The following is an 18,878-nucleotide window of genomic DNA, read 5'->3' as shown; positions in this document are numbered from 1 at the left end:
GTGCATTAGGTACATTCATCGCATCAAATAGAGCCAGTGTATGTTCATCATTTAATTGAATATTCAATGTGGTCTCTTCTTCAATTGCATTAGGTACTTCATACGGTAAATCAAATATTGTTGGTGCATCTTCATCGTTTGTTTGATTATTCATTGTGATCTCTTCTTCAATTGCATTATATTCATTTAGTAAATCGAATTGAGATGTTGAGGATGATGTACCTTATTGTCCCATTGTTCTTATGTCACGTAATTTCTTCATACGCTACCTTTGTCTTTCCTTTTTAGCCTCTCGTTGTTCTATCGTTCCTTGCTTGTTCTTTCCCATTGTTAATACCGGTTGTCCTAAATAGAATCATATTACATATATATGTAAACAAAAGTTCTTAAACAATCAAATAACCTTAAAATTGATCATTATCATTATTTTTTAAAATTAAAACTATTAAACAATCACAATAACATTGACCAAACTAATAAGAACAACAATTCAATCATTTGAAATCATACAAAACAAAAATTTCACTTAATTCTACATATAAAACTGTCATAGAAGTGCAGTAACAGTTGCAGTGGGGCCTTTAACAACCTCAAAAACTTCTTTTGAGGTCATTGAGGTTGTTGGGAAACTAAAAGTATGTCCAAGAACCACATACGCAGTATGTTTAGTAAACCCGTGTGCGCTTTTAGTCCCTAAAAATGCCCAGCAGACCAACGCCCATATTCCTGGTACCACATTAGGGTTATATGATGTCGTTAGGGGTCATATTGTGTCCTATGACCCCTTAGGACACCATATGGTGTCGTTATGGGTCGTATGGTGTCTTTAGGGGTCATATGGTATCGTGTGACTCCTTAGGACACCATATGACCCTTTAGGTGTCGTTAGGGGTCATATTGTGTCCTATGACCCCTTAGGACACCATAAGGTGTCGTTATGGGATGTATGTTGTCCTTAGGGGTCATCTGGTATCCTATGACCCTTTAGGACACCATATGACCCCTTAGGTGTTGTTATGGGTCATATTATGTTCTAAGGGGTGATATTGTGTCCTAAGGTGTCATACAGTGTCCTATGACCCCTTACGACACCATATGACCCCTTAGGTGTTGTTACAGGTCATAATGTGTCCTTAGGGGTCATATTGCATCCTACGACCCCTTAAGACACTATATGACCCCTTACAACACCATATGGTGTTGTTATGGGTCGTATGGTGTTCTAAGGTGTCATATGACATATGTGAGGCCCTACCCCGATTCAGTTTGACACTTTCAGTTATTTGCATATTGAGACTATTATGGATGCTTTATTTTATGCATTATGGACTTAGAACTTATATGATTCCATGATTTGGATCACACTGACATATGTTGATGTTTTATTTCATGCATGATGATTATGAAACTTTAGATATGATTGCTAGAATAGAATTACATTATGATGGTGAATGTCATTATTGGAGATTTGCAGGATTTTATTTTTGATGAAAGAAAAATGATGCATATTTATGAATGGTTCATTTTGGGAAATTATGTTAATTGTTTATGTGAAATTGAATTTGAAAACAAATGAGATATTGTATTATTGTTGCCTAATGTATGAGTGTTTGATGTGCAATGGAATCCATGTATTTGATTATGTAGAATTGTGATTAATTGGAGTTACTAATGTGTTAATTGAGATGCGCAGGAAATTATCCATGTGACCATGGAATTTATGGAGAATCAAGCCTAGACCAATGTGCATTTGTTAAGCCGGGAGTTGTCTATTTGGAGAGACAACACCCCTCCCCTTGTAATGTATTTTATTTGTGATGTGTATAATGCTTGAGTGTAAAAATTTAATTTATATGTAATTGTGTAATCCTTCAAGAGACCAATTTTCCATGTGTGATTTTATATTGTATTTTTGTTGTGTCACTTGACACATGTGCTGAATAAGTGTCATTGATTTTGACTTGTCTCTTGGAGGGAGTTTTGTTCTACCAAAGCCAATTCAAAAACTTGAGTGTGGTCCCAAATTTGTCTTGGGTAGGGAGTCATGGGAGTGGTCAACTCATGCTTGACCCGTAGGTAAACTTCAGTGGGGTTTCCAAAGGGTTTAATGGACTCCTAGGGTAAGTTTTTAGGCTTTTCCAAAGGTCCTAAGGGTATACCTATGGGTTAGGGGTGTTTTGCAACATGTGGCTTCTCCCATGTGACTATGAAGTCACTTCAAAAAGTGATAATTCCAAGATGCACGAAAATTGAACTTAGAAAGTTCTCCCTAGGATAGAGAACCTTTCTTTTTGGAGTTAAACTCTCTTCCCCATCCTCTTCCACCTTTTCCCTTTCCAATTTTAGTAAAGTGCAAGAGTTTGGGAAGGGCAACCAATGGGAACTCACACCTCACCCAAGGGGTTGGGAAGTGTGTGAGAGGCCTTCTTAGGCAAGATTTTTTCAAACTTAGTGGATAATCACCCACTCTCCTTTCTTGGAGATTTTGCTTGTTTGAAGAAGTTAGTAAGGGTTGGCATTTTTAGTGGAATTTTGGGAGAAAAGATAGTGGAAATTGGGCAGCTCATCCCCAACTAAAGTTAGCAAACCTTTTGGCAGAATAAGGTTGGTTACTCCCTTCTTTCTCTTGTTATGTTGTAATGATAATTTGTGTTGTTTTGTGAAATGAAAGAGTTGTTGTAAGTTTGTGCTTATGAAGTTTTTGGTTGAAGTTATTATGTGTAGTTTTTCCTTTCTATGTATTTGTTTGTGTTCTTATTGTTTTGGGAGTGTCCAAGATCTCCTATCCTTGGGAGGATAGGAAGGTCTTGGGGTGGAAGGAGTTTGACAGCCATGGGTGAGAGGCTCTCCTTGTGGAGAGTGTTCTCAAGGGTGTCCTTGGTGACCCTTGATGCATAGCCTTGTGTATGCATTTGGGGGTCATAAGGGGAGTAAATATGGCCTTGAGCCTTTTGGGGGGCATAAGGAATGGGGAAGCTTTTTTGGTTGCATTTGTGTTACCATGAGGTGGCTATGTTGTATTGTTTTGGCATGCATTCTCCCCATAGGTACTTGGTCCACTTCCACCCATGGAAGAGTCACCATGAAAGTGGTGAGTGTGTAGCTTGGGAAGGGAAATTTGTATGAAAGTGTTTTCCTATGTTTGTGTAGAGATGCATGTTTGTATCCCGTCTAGTGCTTGGTTCTCCAAGCTCGGGGGTGGCTTCTAGTAAGCCTAGGCTGGGAGGTGAGCTTCCCATGGTCAAAATGTGTTGTTTTTGTAGGTTGCATGGGAATGGGAAAAGAAGAATCAAAGGATTATGTTGCTGTTTTTTTTGGTGTTGCAGAAAAAGAAATGTTTAAAAAAAGAAGAAATGGAAAGATGCAAAGTGAGCATTAGTAGTGTCCTCTTCAAAAAAAAGTTGTAATATTTTTTTTAAGTTACTATGTAGAGAAGAAACATTGTTGGGATTTCCTCCCATTTGTATTCATGTTATTTGGTATCCATAATAATTTGATACCTACTTGATAATGAAATATTTGTTGTTTTCTATCCCTATTTCTAGTAGTTGAAAATGAAAAAGTAATGTATTAGATTTTATGAAAAAAATTTATGTTACAAGGAAAAGTAGATGCATTTTATTTTACATGTATTCTGCAAATAGATGAAACTAAGTTGCTGTAAACTTAAGTAAAAACAGCCTTTAATTTTGCTGTTCATTGCAGAAATGGAATTTGTTATATTAGTCTTTTCTTTGCAAGATATCAAAAGAATATTTAGCTTTTAATATTTATTACTTTTAAATGTTGTTTGGACAAACTGGATTTAGATACAGTTCTGATAATATTTTTAAAAACAGCAAGAAGTTCTGATAATTTTGTTACACCAGTCCTTTTAAAATATATATATGTAAATATATATATATATATATATATATATATAGATATATATATATATATATTACCATTAAGAATCATTTAAGAAGAATCTATTTAAAAAAAAAAAAGGAGTAAACTGTTTAATCCCTTATTCCAGATCATACAGACAATATATATATATATATATATATATATATATATATATATATATATATATATATATATATATATATATATATATATATTTTCGTATATGAATATTACATTGTGAATAAATTCTGTTATTCTCAAGAGACCACATTTAATGCCTTATATATGTATATGAATACATATACGTATATATAAGTTTATATATACATATACATATATATATATATATATATATATACATATATATATATATTTTTACATCATTGATTTATTGAAAATGGGATCTGTTTATCCCAGGAAAAAGAACTGTGTTCCTTGTTTCTGCCAAATTCCTATATATACATATATATATATATATAAGTACTCACAGAAAACTGCATGCGATTAGATCTCGCTGTTGAAAATTACCCCAAAAAAAAAAAAAAAACGAAGTAAATACAAAAAGCATGTTATAAGCTTTTCGGAAGTATTTTTTTTTAAAACCCTGTTTTATGTTACTCATCGTAGAAAACAATTAGCAAAAGAACGAACCATGCGAGTAAGGCGGGGGCCGCAGCGCCCGGGCGGCGGCGGCCGCAGCCTGCGGGCGGCGCCATCCGCAGCGGGCGGTGCCGCGCTGCGGTGCTCCCCCACACCACCGCCTCCCCTGTTCCCTGCTACAGACTTCGCGGTGGCTTGCATTCCCCACACCTGTGTCTAAACATACTCCGGCATAAGGTATTTGCTAGGGTTTTCAACGGCTCGGCCCTCCCCTCGCGTCGTCCCACCTGCACACACCCACAAAGCAAACAAAGAATAATACAAAAGAAAAACATGTTAGGGTTAGGGCAACACCCCGTAAATCTTAAAATAATCATGTGTGAGGAAAAAAAAGAGAAGGGGTTTGTTTAAAAAGGGGTAATTTTGATGATAGAGTTAAAAGCCCCACTCTTTTGGGTAATACCTCCATAGTTAGATTATAAAATATGAATAACAATGTGTGCCAAAATATATATATATATATATATATATATATATATATATATATATATATATATATATATATATATATATATATAGAATCGGATCCTTTTTAGTTCGTAATTGTAAATGAATTTAGAAATTAATTCCGAATATATTTTTATTTTTAAAAAAAAAAGCTTATGGACATATGTAGAAGGATTTTAATACCTAGGTGGACTAGGATTTAAAAATATATAATAATTATTAAAGGGTATAGACATTAAGTTCTTTGTAGGAACAAGAGGGCCAAATCAAGTAAAAGATTATAAGGTGAACTTTTAAATATAGATGTTTCAAATTAAATAAAATGTTTTTAAATTACCAGGATAATTAAATTAGGAATCCTAGTGGATTAGATAGATAATAAGATAAATTTTAAAAGGGTAAATGGTCGAGATTAATTCGCCATTTTGGGATATTAATTATTTATTAATGAAGCTTAGTGAATCTCCGTTTTGGGAGAGATCTTAGTTCATTGATAACTTAGTAAACCGTGTTTTCCAATTGGATTTAATTACTCGAATTACGCAAATATAGTTAAGATCTAATCCAGAATGCATTATTTATTTAAGTTAATCGCATTCAGTTGAATATATTAATTAAGAAAGTCGATAATTAGTAAGTATTTTTTAAAAAAAAAAATTTCCGTTCGTGCCCAAAAGTTGGGCATGACAACATATGGTGTCATCTGACCCCTTAGGACACCATATGACCCCTTAGGTGTCAAATTTTGTAAGCAGTGTTGGCACTGCTTTTTATATTGTAATAATGGTTCATCTTGCCACCTCAGGACACTGTATGACCCCTTAGTACATCATATGCTTCTAAAGGGTCATGTGGTGTTATGTGGGGTCCTGAGAGAGAGAGAGAGAGAGAGAGAGAGAGAGAGAGAGAGAGAGAGAGAGAGAGAGAGAGATGGGGGAGGAACAGAGTGAGGGAGGGAGGGAGACAGAGAGATAGAGAGACAAAGGAATAAAAAAGGGAGGGAGAGAGGGAGATGGGGGGAAAGGAAGAGATGTAACATGATATCGTTAGGGGTCACGTGGGGTCCTAATTGATCCATGCATGTGCTACAACACCATATAACCCCTTAAGACATCATATGACCCCTTAAGATATCATACATGGTCTGAAGGGGTCATATGGCATCATTGGGGGTCATGTAGGGTCATAATGGGGTTGCACATTTGTTAGAACATCATATGACACCTTAGGACATCATATGGTCTTAAGGGGTCATATGTGTTCTAAGGGACCTTACTTGATGTCATTAGGTGTTCTGTGGGGTCCTAAGAGAGAGAGAGAGAGAGAGAGAGAGAGAGAGAGAGAGAGAGAGGAATAAAATGTACAATAAGATATCAAAAGACAATATATATCAATATACATGTACATGTACATACACATATAATACACATGAAATATCAAACAATAATACACATACATACATATTATATATATTATACATGTATATATTATAAACGTACATATATGTATACATACGTCATACACATATTATATACATATACATACATATGTGTGTGTATATACACATATAATATATACATATACATACAATATCTACATATATACAAATTATACATATACATATATGTATGCACACACACACACATTTTAAACATATGCATTAATTTATTTATGTTAGAGTATCACAGGCAGCACCGCGTATGCGGTATTTTCTCCTTAGAACTGCGTACACGGTGCTTATTCAAAAGAAACCCCATACGTAGTTCTTATTCAAAAGGAACCATGTAAATGGTTCTTATTCAAAATAAACCTCATATACGCCATTGTCTATTTAGGCTTGTGAATAGGCTTGGATGACAAAGTTATGGTTTGGAAGTTTGATCTCCCCCCATTTCTCTCATTTTTGACATATTTTGTTTTTTGAACTTGGTTTCTCGATTTTTTCATCACCAGGTTTACACTTCATCAAGTGGGTATTTCTAAATTTGCCACCATATTTTCACCCATGTTCTGATATTTCTAACCATATAATTTTATTTAAATTTGAACAACAATAACATATTATTATTGAATTTCTTTTACCAATGTCTCCATAGTTCTCAGAGACATACGTGTACCATTTTTTAATAACTTTTGATCTACTTATCCATATTTCAAAAGCTTTATATATTATTGTAGTGCACTTGATTCTTTACAATTTTAGATTTTGTTTTTTGCATTTTTATTGTTTTGGTGCAAGTTATGCTTTGCGCGTGAACAGGTACCTGATTTTCAGGAAGTGCTTAATTGGAAAAATTATAAAAAAAAATAATCAACAAAAAATTATAAAAAATACACAAATTCTAGTGCTCACTCTGAACTATCTTTCTGCCAAAGTATTTGTCAAAATACTAAATCTAACTATGACTTTTTTGATGCACACGTTAGACACTATGTTATGTTTTAAAAAAAATCAGGGTCTGTTTTTCATGCGCGAAGGATTTGACCCCCTTAAGCTTATCCAATTTTGAAAAAAATGAGTAGTTTGGAAACTAGATTCAGAGTACTACAATCTTTGTTCTTTGAGTATCTTCATATCTTAAGTGGATGACTCTCAACTTTCTCCTCCAAGTTCAATTTTACCTGATTTTAGAAGAAGAAGAAGAAGAAGAAAAAAGTGTCCACTTATACCCGCCTTTTTGCACACCATCTTGGTGCACTTACTCGGATGTAAGGCAAGAAGATCTGATAGCTAGGCTAGCATAAGTAATCATCAATCTAAAAGAAGTAGAATATGAGAGAAGAAAAGCAATGGCAAAGAAAACAGAAGAAGAAACTCATAATCTATGTGAACAAATCTGTAGATTACAAGCTAGCAGTGAACCTGACACACATGAGTGGGAATTTGATACATATTCTAAAATATCTTCCGAAAAATCTTGTGATAAAAAAGATGCATATATCGATTTAGTCCATGCGTATGCAGGCGAAATGTCAGAATATAGGCCACTTGAATGTGAATCGCAAACTAACGATTCTAACTTCACCGAGACCAATCAAAGGGTGATCGGGAGAATGTATCCTAAGGAGAGTGATATCCTTAACTCGACTGAAACAAAAACAAACTTTGACAATTATGTCATGACCATTGAAGTATTTGAAATCAACCAATCAGACAATCCTTTACCCTTAATACACCTAGAACTTATTGACTGGGACATCACCGAAATCAATAAAGTTGACACCTTCCCAAACGACCATGCTATAGCTGTATATCTCAATGTCATTGAACCTGTAACACCCAAAAGAGCTTCCACCAATGAATCTAATAATGTATCTTCTAGTCAGGGGGGTGCCAAATCTTCTAGTCGCAAAAGTGAAATTAAAGAATTAAAAAAGGTCTAAAGTTGAAAACCATTTTATGGAAACATTAGACCAATCAAAAGATAAAATAAAGGGTGTATCTGAGGGTGAAAACCTCCTTGAGGCGCCCAAAGATGGAAGATTTGACACCATCCTGAAATATTTTCAAGAGAGATCAGCTATCCTGATTGAACCTACAGAAGTAGTGAACATTGGTACTCTAGAGAATCCCAAAATTCTTCATCCTGTAACATCTTTATCAGAACAGGAGAGAAAAGACTACAATGACTTCTTCAAGAGAAGGAGAATCAACTTTGCATGGTCATACACGGATATGCCAGGACTAGATCCATACCTCATCATGCATCACCTCAATGTTGCTCCAGGAGCTAATCCAGTCAAACAAAAACTCGGGAAGATGCATCCTCACATTGCTCTTCTAATCAAAGAAGAGTTGAAGAAACTATTGGATGTAGGATTCATAAGACCAGTCGCATATCCAAACTGGGTGTCAAATATTGTACCTATATCAAAACTAGATAAGAGTATCAGAGTGTGCATAGACTTTAGGGACCTGAACAAGGCATGCCCAAAGGATGATTTTCCACTACAAAGAATTGACATCATTCTAGATCTTACAACAGGTCATGAAATGTTCTCTTTAATGGATGGTTTCTCAGGGTGCAACCAAATCAAGATAGCCCATGAAGATCAAGAGAAAACAACATTCACGTGCCCTTGGGGTACTGTCTATTAGAATATCTTTCCTTTTGGGCTCAAGAATGTCGGGGCTACTTACCAGAGAACAATGACCACCATTTTCCATGATATGATGCATATGTGCATGGAAGATTATGTGGATGATATACTAGCAAAATCACACACTAGAGAAGGACACCTAGAAATTCTAGACAAAATGTTTGTCAAGTCAGAGAAATACAAGTTAAGATTGAATCCAAAGAAGTGTTCTTTTGGGGTCACATCAGGCAAGATTTTGGGATATATCATATTGACTTGAGAAATAGAAGTCGATTCAACAAAAGTAAAAGCTATAATGGAAATGGAATCCCCAAAGAACATCAGTCAGTTGCATTCTCTACAAGGGATATTGCAATCAATAAGAAGGTTCATATCACACTTGGTTGATCATTGTCATCCATTCACTCACTTATTGCACAAGAATGTTCCATTCAGATGCAATGAAAAATATGAGGAAGCCTTCACTCAAATCAAGTAATATTTGGTAACTCCACCAGTACTAGCATCATCGATTGAAGGAAAACCATTGTTTCTTTACATCTCAGCTACAGAAGTATCACTAGGAGCTCTCTTGGCGCAACACAACAACGAAGGAAAAGAACGAGCAATCTACTATATCAATAGAACTCTAGTGGGATATGAGTTGAACTACACAACCATGGAAAAAACATGCCCACCAGTAGTGTTCGCAACCCAAAATTTATGACATTATATGCTCACACATTCAGTGAAGTTGATTGCCAAGATCAATCCTCTAAAATATAAAATAAGCAAGGCAACGCTAATAGATCGACTAGCTAAATGGGTCATGGTGCTAAGTGTATTTAACATTGAGTATGTTGATCGAAAAGCTATAAAAGGACAAGTAATTGTGGATCAACTAGCTAAAGTGCCCCTGCACAATGATACACCATTACACATTGAATTTCCTAATGCAAATATCCTCACTATCAACAAGAAGACTTGGGAACTGTATTTTGATGGCTCTTACACACAGCATGGATCAAGTGCAAGAATCCTATTCATAATGGCTCAAGGTCAGACTATTCCCAAATCATACAAGCTAAGCTTCCCATGTACAAATAATACTGCAGAGTATGAAGCATTAGTCATTGGTCTCAAGATGGCCATTGAATGGAATATCATAGAGTTGCATATCTATGGTAATTCACAACTAGTTATCAAATAGATAAATGATGGGTATCAAACCAAGGATGATAAATTGATGCCCTACAAGAAAATTGTTGATGATTTCAAGAAATACTTTGCTGAGCTCACTTTTGATCAGATCCCAAGGAATGAAAATAAAGTATCATAGGCCATGACAATGACAACATCTCTTTTACAAACTCAAGAGAATCAAGAGCGTTATGAATTCCTGGTGGAAGAACTCTTTTATCCAGCCCATGATTCCCCTGACACACAAATCATCTGTAATATATCTGGAACCGAGTCCTCGCATTATTGCCTAGCATATCTTTACTTGAAAGATAATATCATTCCCCCAGATCTCTCACGAAACTAGAAACAGAACTTTATCCGGCAATCTTCCCGCTATACCATTATCATTGATACCCTTTACAAACGAGGTATGGATAACACTCTCAACACTCTCCTCGGGTTCCTCGAACGTGACAAATCTGAAAAAGCCTTATGCTATTTGTGACACACATTCAAGTGTCTTATGCTAGCTAAGAAACTCATGAAGGTATTTGTGACACACATTCAAGTGTCTTATGCTAGCTAAGAAACTCATACACTTAGATTATTATTGGCCCACTATGGAAAGAGATTCCTTCACATATGCTAAGAAATGTAAACAATTTTAGATTCACGACAATCTGATACATGCACCAGCACAAGAGCTACATCCTTTGGCAGGATCATGGTTGTTTTCTCAATGGGGTCTGGACCTGGTGGGAAAGATTCACCCTTCATTGTCAAATGGACACAAGTTCATCCTGACTACCACATAATACTTTACTAAATGGATTGAAGCAGTGCCTTTAACAACAGTGACAAGGAAAAAAAAATCTTCTTTTATCCTCAATTATATCATATGTTTCTACGGCATTCCCATCTCCATTATCACTGATAATGGAAGACCCTTTAAGAATCAAGATGGGCAAGAACTATGTGAGTGATTCCAAATCCAACATAGATTCTCAACACCCTACTATCCTCAAGGGAATGGTCAAGTTGAGGCATCTAGCAAAACACTTGAAATTTTTGAAGAAGACAGTCAATGGAGCTGGTAAGGACTGGCACATTTAATTGAATCCCGCTCTATGGGCTTATCACACTAGAATCTGTACACCCACTGAGGCAACTCCATATTGCCTTATGTATGGGTCAGAAGAAATATTACCAATTGAAGTAGAGATACCTTCTCTACAGGTATCACTAAAGGGACTCATTCCAGAGGAGGAGCAGAGAGTATCCAGGTTACAAGAACTAAAATTTCTATAAGAGCGTCACCAAAATGCTTTTGATCACTTAAAAGCATATCAGCAAAGAATGGTGAGAAGATACAATCACTAGCTCAAGCCGAGAGTATTTCAGCTGGGAGACCTTGTCTTAAGAGAAAATCCACATAATCAACAAGATCGAGAGAAAAAGGGAAAAATTGAACTAAATTGGTTAGGTCCTTTTGTCGTGGTTGTTGTATATGGAATCAGAGCTTACAAATTGTCAACACCAGAAGGCGAGTGGTTTGAAGAACCTATCAACACAATGCATCTAAAAAACAATTATGTCTAAAAGAAGAAAATACAAAAACAACAAAAATAGTGAAAAATAAAAAATTAAATATGAGAAAAAATGCAATAAAAACAGATGGTGAAAACCTGGTAACAGGCGCTATTTGTTAGCTAGCTCTACCATCTATGAGTTCATGCTTTCTTTCTGCATCCATTCGTTGCATGTATATATATCCATCATAAAGTCTTTTATACATAATCTGGCAACACCATCTCACCATGGTTTGGATCATCGGTGTATATCCATAATAAAGTTTGTTTCTAGACTGGGGGCAAAATCCTAAACCTAGCTAGGGGAAAAATTTCATTGAGCTTAATCAAATAGGAAGAACAACAGTTGGGCAACACTTGTCAAGCGATAATTGAGATACATCCAATGTTGAACACAAGATCAAATCATCAACCATCAACTATTAGTCTAAACATGGCAAATACATATCAATGGATGATATCTTTTGACTAATGATTTTAACACTTTGACAACAATGGCTCAACTATTTTATCTTGATTTTCACTGTCATAATTCTTCAGTGACTCAAGGATGTCTCTGACTAGAGGAACAAGGAAGGAACATGATATTTTCTTCTCCGTTGTCTGTAAATTAATCATTACTAATGTGCAAGTTGTCTCAAGACATGATCATTTGAGTATCATCGAGGACATTTCGGATTTGCACATAGGAATGGTTAATATCGTCTATTTTACGCAAGCAACACTCAGATCATCTTGGCTCAATTAAACTTCTATGCTTGTGCTAACTTGCAATATCTAAACCCAGGAAAGTAGTGCTCAGGTCATCATGGTTATATTATACCATCGATGTTTGCACTCACTTCCCACATTTTAAAGGCTCAATGATGATAAAAAGCAATGACCAAATGACCGATCCGATCACAACATTGCATTTCATTCACATTTGCATTTTTAAAGTAGATTTGATTTCATTTTAGATGGGATCACAAGAGCTCATATTTTCCAAGGCCAAAAGCTTCAAAACGAGTGTTATCTCTCTTATTAAGTGATTGAGTACATCGGACATTAACAAAAATAATCAATTTATTCATCATGTTGCTTGCATGGTAAGTTAGTTCTTTCATCACATGTAAGCATTGCATAATAAGACACCATTTATATGAAACATTCAATCATTCATTCATTTAGTTAGATCATTGCATCACATCCATCTCATATCAATCATGTATCCTAATGACATCATCATTGCATTGCATTGCATCCACCTCATATAAGTATGCATGGATAACATCATAAAAAAAGAAAGCATGGCACATGCATCAAATAGGGCATACCCATACATCACATAGGGCATACCCATACATCATGTAAATAATTCATCATCATATGAGAAGCATACATCCATCATCTAGAATCCATAATCATATAGAAATTAAAGCATACGCCATGTAAATAGTTGTACAAGATAATCATATAGCAAGTCAAATGCATCCATAATCTCATAGATCATATAGAGTAAGTAGGATCTATTGCATATCATATCATCAAAAATATTCAATGTCCGACGTACAATGACATCACAAAAATATCTGAGATACAACACAATAATACATCATGTGAATCATCAAAATATCATCACAAAAAGAAGTGTACATCAATGGATCAATGTCCCATATCAGTGTGACCACTAGGACATGGAGCGGAACTTTGTCCTGATGCGGTAGGTCTGGTAACACTAGCTGATGCCCCTATACTTGGGTCCCCACCTGGAGGATTTCTTTGAAGTGGCCTTGTCACTCCTCGACTCTCAGACTAGCTTTGTCTCATTCTCCTACTCATCTATGAAAATCCTGGAGCCCTCTAATCAACAAGAACAATAGTGTAGTATAAGGTCCTGTAATACTTAGCCTCCCAGATTGCCTAGCGCATCATCTTCAAGGCAACCTTCCCTGATTTAGACCCTCCTGACATCTGTTACTATGCCTTGGTCTACCGACACTTATCCTTGGCTGCATCTCTCTCTGCCATGAGAGAGGCCATCTGAGCCTCTATCTGACCAATCTATGCTTGTGCCTATTTCTGTACCTGGGCTAGTTGTGTGTGTGCCTGTACCTATAATTGTGCCATCTGGACCTATAGATAGGCTATCTGAGAGTCTCTCTTTTGCCAACCAACCCTCTAGCTGCTAAACCTGACCCTAAAGTTCACTAATTTGAGCTTGTTGTTGATGAGACAACATCATAATGAGGATCCGTCGTGGTGCCTCTACTTGTGACTTCTCAACCTGTGGTACCCCTGCCTGTACCTGCTCAACCTATTGTACTCCTACCTGTACCTTCTCAACCTGGGTAACCTCTGGCTCTGGGACCTACTACCCTTGGTCCACTAGACCTGACCTACTCCGTTTGACTACCCGGGTCACCCAATCCATAGGTAACTCTCTAGCAAATCTAGAACTGCTAGCTCCCAACATGCCTGTTGATACCACTGTCACCACTCTATCATCTCCTCCATCTCCATCTCCACCATATCCATCTCTGTCATCCCCTCCATCTCCGCCATCATCTCCATTCCCACCTCCTCTCCCCCTGCCATCCCTCAGCCCTCTCGGAGCTTTGTGTTGTGGCCTCTCATCGTCCTCATCAAAGGCTGGCTCTGGCTCATTAGGACAAGTCAATCTAGGAAACATGTGTGCAGTAAAATATGCAGCATACTCGCCAGTAATCCCACTATCTATGATACCTAGTAAATTGTCCCACTCATGCGGCCCCAATGATAGGTACTCTATGCACGCCTGCTCATACGAAATAGTGGGCCCCCAAGTAGACACATCAAGTCTCCTGTGCGCATAGTGGGTCGTACCTTGTGAAATCCCCTATATCTTGCCATATTGTCTCAACACCCTCATACAAAGGTATCGCTCAATAACATAGGGTGTAGATCCAATCAGGTACTGATTCAAGAATACATAAGGCATCTCAACTACATCCTCTGGCTAGACCTCACAATCTTTATAAGGTCTCCATATCACTGTATCCGGGTCATTTAGCGCTCGTCACCAATACTCCAATTTGCCCAGCTTTCGCTGGACAATAATGCCTAGATATCCATGTGTGTAAGGCCTACCTATAGGTCTCTCTCTGTCTGCCAATGGTGGTGTGATGGGAAGATCCTCCTAGGCCCATATCTAAAGAACAGTCACCCCTATTGACAATGTGGCTAATCTTTGATACACTACTTAGTGCAAATCATAATATAGGTGGGCCAACATGCAAGATCCCCATATGAATCAAGTCCCCCGTGTAACCAACTACTCAAGGAGACAACCCCATCTTATGGATTATCCCTTTGACCTATGGTCAGGACAAAGGAAACCCCCAACAAATCCGGCAAGCATAGTAGGTAATGTGGCATAACCTAGATCTAACATCTCCTGCCATGCAATGTCATATCCACATACCTCATTGTCAAAAACTCTACGAAGTGCATCTATACCACCCTGCTCATTGAGATTATAATATACCAACTCTCCCATCACGAAGATGTGCAGTATCTGGTATACATCCTCATGTGTAACTGGCATCTCGTCGGTCGGTAAGTGGAAGGTATTATGCTCACTATGCCAATGCTCAGTCAATGTTCTCAGTAATCCCTGATTAATAAAAGGTCGGAGCATATCAAGGAGGAAAGATAAGCCATACCCATCGATGTGGTCTCATTCCTCCTGACTAAGGTGGGGTATTAGCATCCACATCTTCGGGAAGCACTCCCGAGACTAGAGGACACTAACGGGCTCCTGCAATCAAATCATATCAACATATCAATAACTCGATTTATCTATCTATCAATCAAGCTATTAGTCAATCTATTAATCTATCTCGCTCAGGTGAGATTTCTATCAAATCTTGTTGAGCCCCTATCAAGCGACTCTCATCTATCATGAGGTCGTAATCAATCCTATCTTATCAGGCACACAAATCGAGATAATCAAAACTGATCATCAATCGTCATCAATCAGGAGAATCCAAATCAAAAAAATTCAAAAATTTGATAGCGAGCATCAATTTTGGCTTATATTTATCCTATCGAAATAAAAATCAAACGTTTCCACAACATTGGTCATTTTTGTCGAGAACTGTGACGTACGGTGGGCCCAATGCAAGAATTTTTACATTATCAAATCACGCAATCTTATTGGCATTTTTTTTTTGCATTTTGGCCTCCATGGCTGGGCTCGCTCGAGCAGTGACTTTGGTACCATTGCCAATGATGTTTGTTGTGGTGCCAACCTTGACGCTTGCGGCGTCCGTCGTTGCACCGATGACACCCACGACATCTACTGCGGCGCTGGCGGCACTCGACCCAGCACCCACGACAGCGCCATGGCACCGGTGGTGCCCCACCCAACATCCATGGCAACTGCCGCAGTGCCGGAGGCATTTGCGGTGATGACAACAATACCACCGACAACGTCGGTGGTAGCATTACCCCCCCCCAACAAAATCAAGATAATTTTTTTAAATTGCGGAAATTTAATTTATTTATTTTTAAACGAAAAAACCCATTTTAAAATGCGGAAAATCCAACAGGAAAATACAAAAATTTCAAACACCCACGTGCTAAAAACGAAGAAAATCATTGTTTTCCAAAGTAGCTATTTTTTTCTAAAATCAACTAAAAAATGAACAAAGGTGGTTTTTATTGGGGTACATACCGATGGACCGTAGGCTGCAGGATGCTCATGTTGTAGAACTCACTCAAATCTGTGCTGGTAATAGGGGATCACCATTTTTCTCCAAAGCAAATTTTCAACAACTCAAATGCACAAATGAGGAGTGGTAAAGTGTTTTTCACTTTTTAAACTCAAAGTGGGGCATTTAAGTGGGATTTTTATCTCACTTATTATTAATCATCTAATCAACTAATCAGCCTGGCAAGGCAACATTTTCAAATTTCTTATCGAGAAATGAATCGGATCAACTCTAAAAATATCTAAAAATCATAAAATCATCAAAAACATATAAAATTAAAAAAAAAATCAGAAAAATTAAAAAATCGCGAAAATTTCAAAAAATCAAAAAATTATCCGATTCATCTCCCAAGGGGGTATCCTTGTATCGAAATCTATCAATCCCCATCTGGGGCATCATATCAAATCATGTCCGCATCAAATCAAAATTTATCATATCGAGATCAAATTCGCATCGAATCATATCACATCAGCATCATTGAATCGAGATTTTCTTTGAATCAATGCGTCGTCACACATCGCTTCAAATAGGGGCAAAATATATACACCTAAAAATGGTCTGAAGATAATTAATTAAATACGCAGTTATTTAATTAATCCCCCTTCCCAATTAATTAAATTCACAAGTAATTTGATTAATTTCCCTATTCATCCACTTGTAAATAAATCTAAATGATTTATTTATATAGTTCATCATATTCCCCTTTGATTAATTAATTTTCCCCCCATTTAAGTCAGTTCTTCTAAATCCCATAATTAAGATTAACAAATCCAAGTTTGTTCAGATTAATTATCTGTTTTCCTAATTATTTGAATTTCTAAATTCAAATTGAGCACATGGCTCCTAACTTCTAACCACTTAGCCTAACCACCCCCTAACCTAACCCATTCTATCTAATCATGGGTTTAACTAACCCCAACCTATCTTGCACATCCTAACCTCTTTGATTCTAACCTCCTATGGGTTGGATATCCCCTCCTTGAGACACATGGCACTTTGGCCACATGTTTTCTCCCTTGGACACTTGCCCTCTCATGAGAAAGGTTCTTTGACACTTGTCGAGATGACATGTGTCCCTTCCTCCAACCTCTTCTCCAACTTCCTCAATCTTAGCCCTTGATATCTCAAATTGAATCTAGATTGTTGATTCTTGCCACCTCAGCTTTGGCCTTGGAAATCCTATAAATACCCCTCATTTTGGAGCAATAAAGATCCCTTGCATCTTATATTTTAGCATCATTATTATAGACATTTTACATTATAGCCATCTAGCATAATTAGAATTTAGATCAACTATTAACATGTTTAGAATAGCTTTTATCATGTTAATCTAGTTTCAATTATGAAATCATGTAGCTTAAATCCTCATTTTAGCTAATCGGTCATCCTAGTTACAATTATGCATCAAATCATCCTAGCCTCACGCATTTGCATTATCATGATCATATAGCTACTCAACTTTTGAGTTGCCACTTTGGAGGTCATTGCTCCATTGAGAGCCAACAATTTCAACACCTTCAAGGTCCTAAAAAGTAGAGGAAGATGGGACATCTTAAGGAAGGCTTATGGTTTGGTTTCATTATGTAGTTTTTAATTTGCTTTCCATTTATGTTTTTGTTGTCTCATCTATGTGCATGTTTATTACAATTGACCCTAATTTTAGCAGCACAAAATGCATAATGAATGTCTTTAAATACAATGAAATCGTAATTTTTCATATGAAATATGTGTTTGATTAGTCTACAGAATAATTAAATGTGAAGAAATGTTAAAATTAGACTTTTATGATTTAGATATTGGGATTCATTTCCAAGTTTTTAATGGTTGACTTGAGTCAATCTTGCATCTTACGAAAAAGACCTAAAAAATAAACTAAAGATATCAAGAATAAAGAAAGAGTAAATGAAAATTAAACCAAATGAAGGTGAACTAAAAGATAAGTAAAAAACAATTTATAAACTAATAAGTCATTGTAGACACTTAAATTTGGCTAATTAATTTAGTCAAATTTAATCCCTTTAGGCCATTTAATTAATTGAATATCCTAATTAATTAAGCCCATCCCTTGAATTAATTAATCTAATTAATTAATTCCCCCCTTCCAATCCCTTGAATTAATTAAATTAATTAATTAATTCCCCCCTCTCCAATCGCTTTAATTAATTAAGTTGGGAAGTAGTTGCCAGATCTACAAGGTAGTTGACATTTATAGACCTCATCACATCCATAAGGGCTAAAAACCTTAAGATTGACTATCAAATTATAAAAAATAGAGACTTCTACTTTATGCCCTCAGAGG

Source organism: Cryptomeria japonica, chromosome 5 (assembly GCF_030272615.1).
Source record: "Cryptomeria japonica chromosome 5, Sugi_1.0, whole genome shotgun sequence".
NCBI lineage: Eukaryota > Viridiplantae > Streptophyta > Pinopsida > Cupressales > Cupressaceae > Cryptomeria > Cryptomeria japonica.
This window is presented reverse-complemented; position numbering follows the sequence as displayed.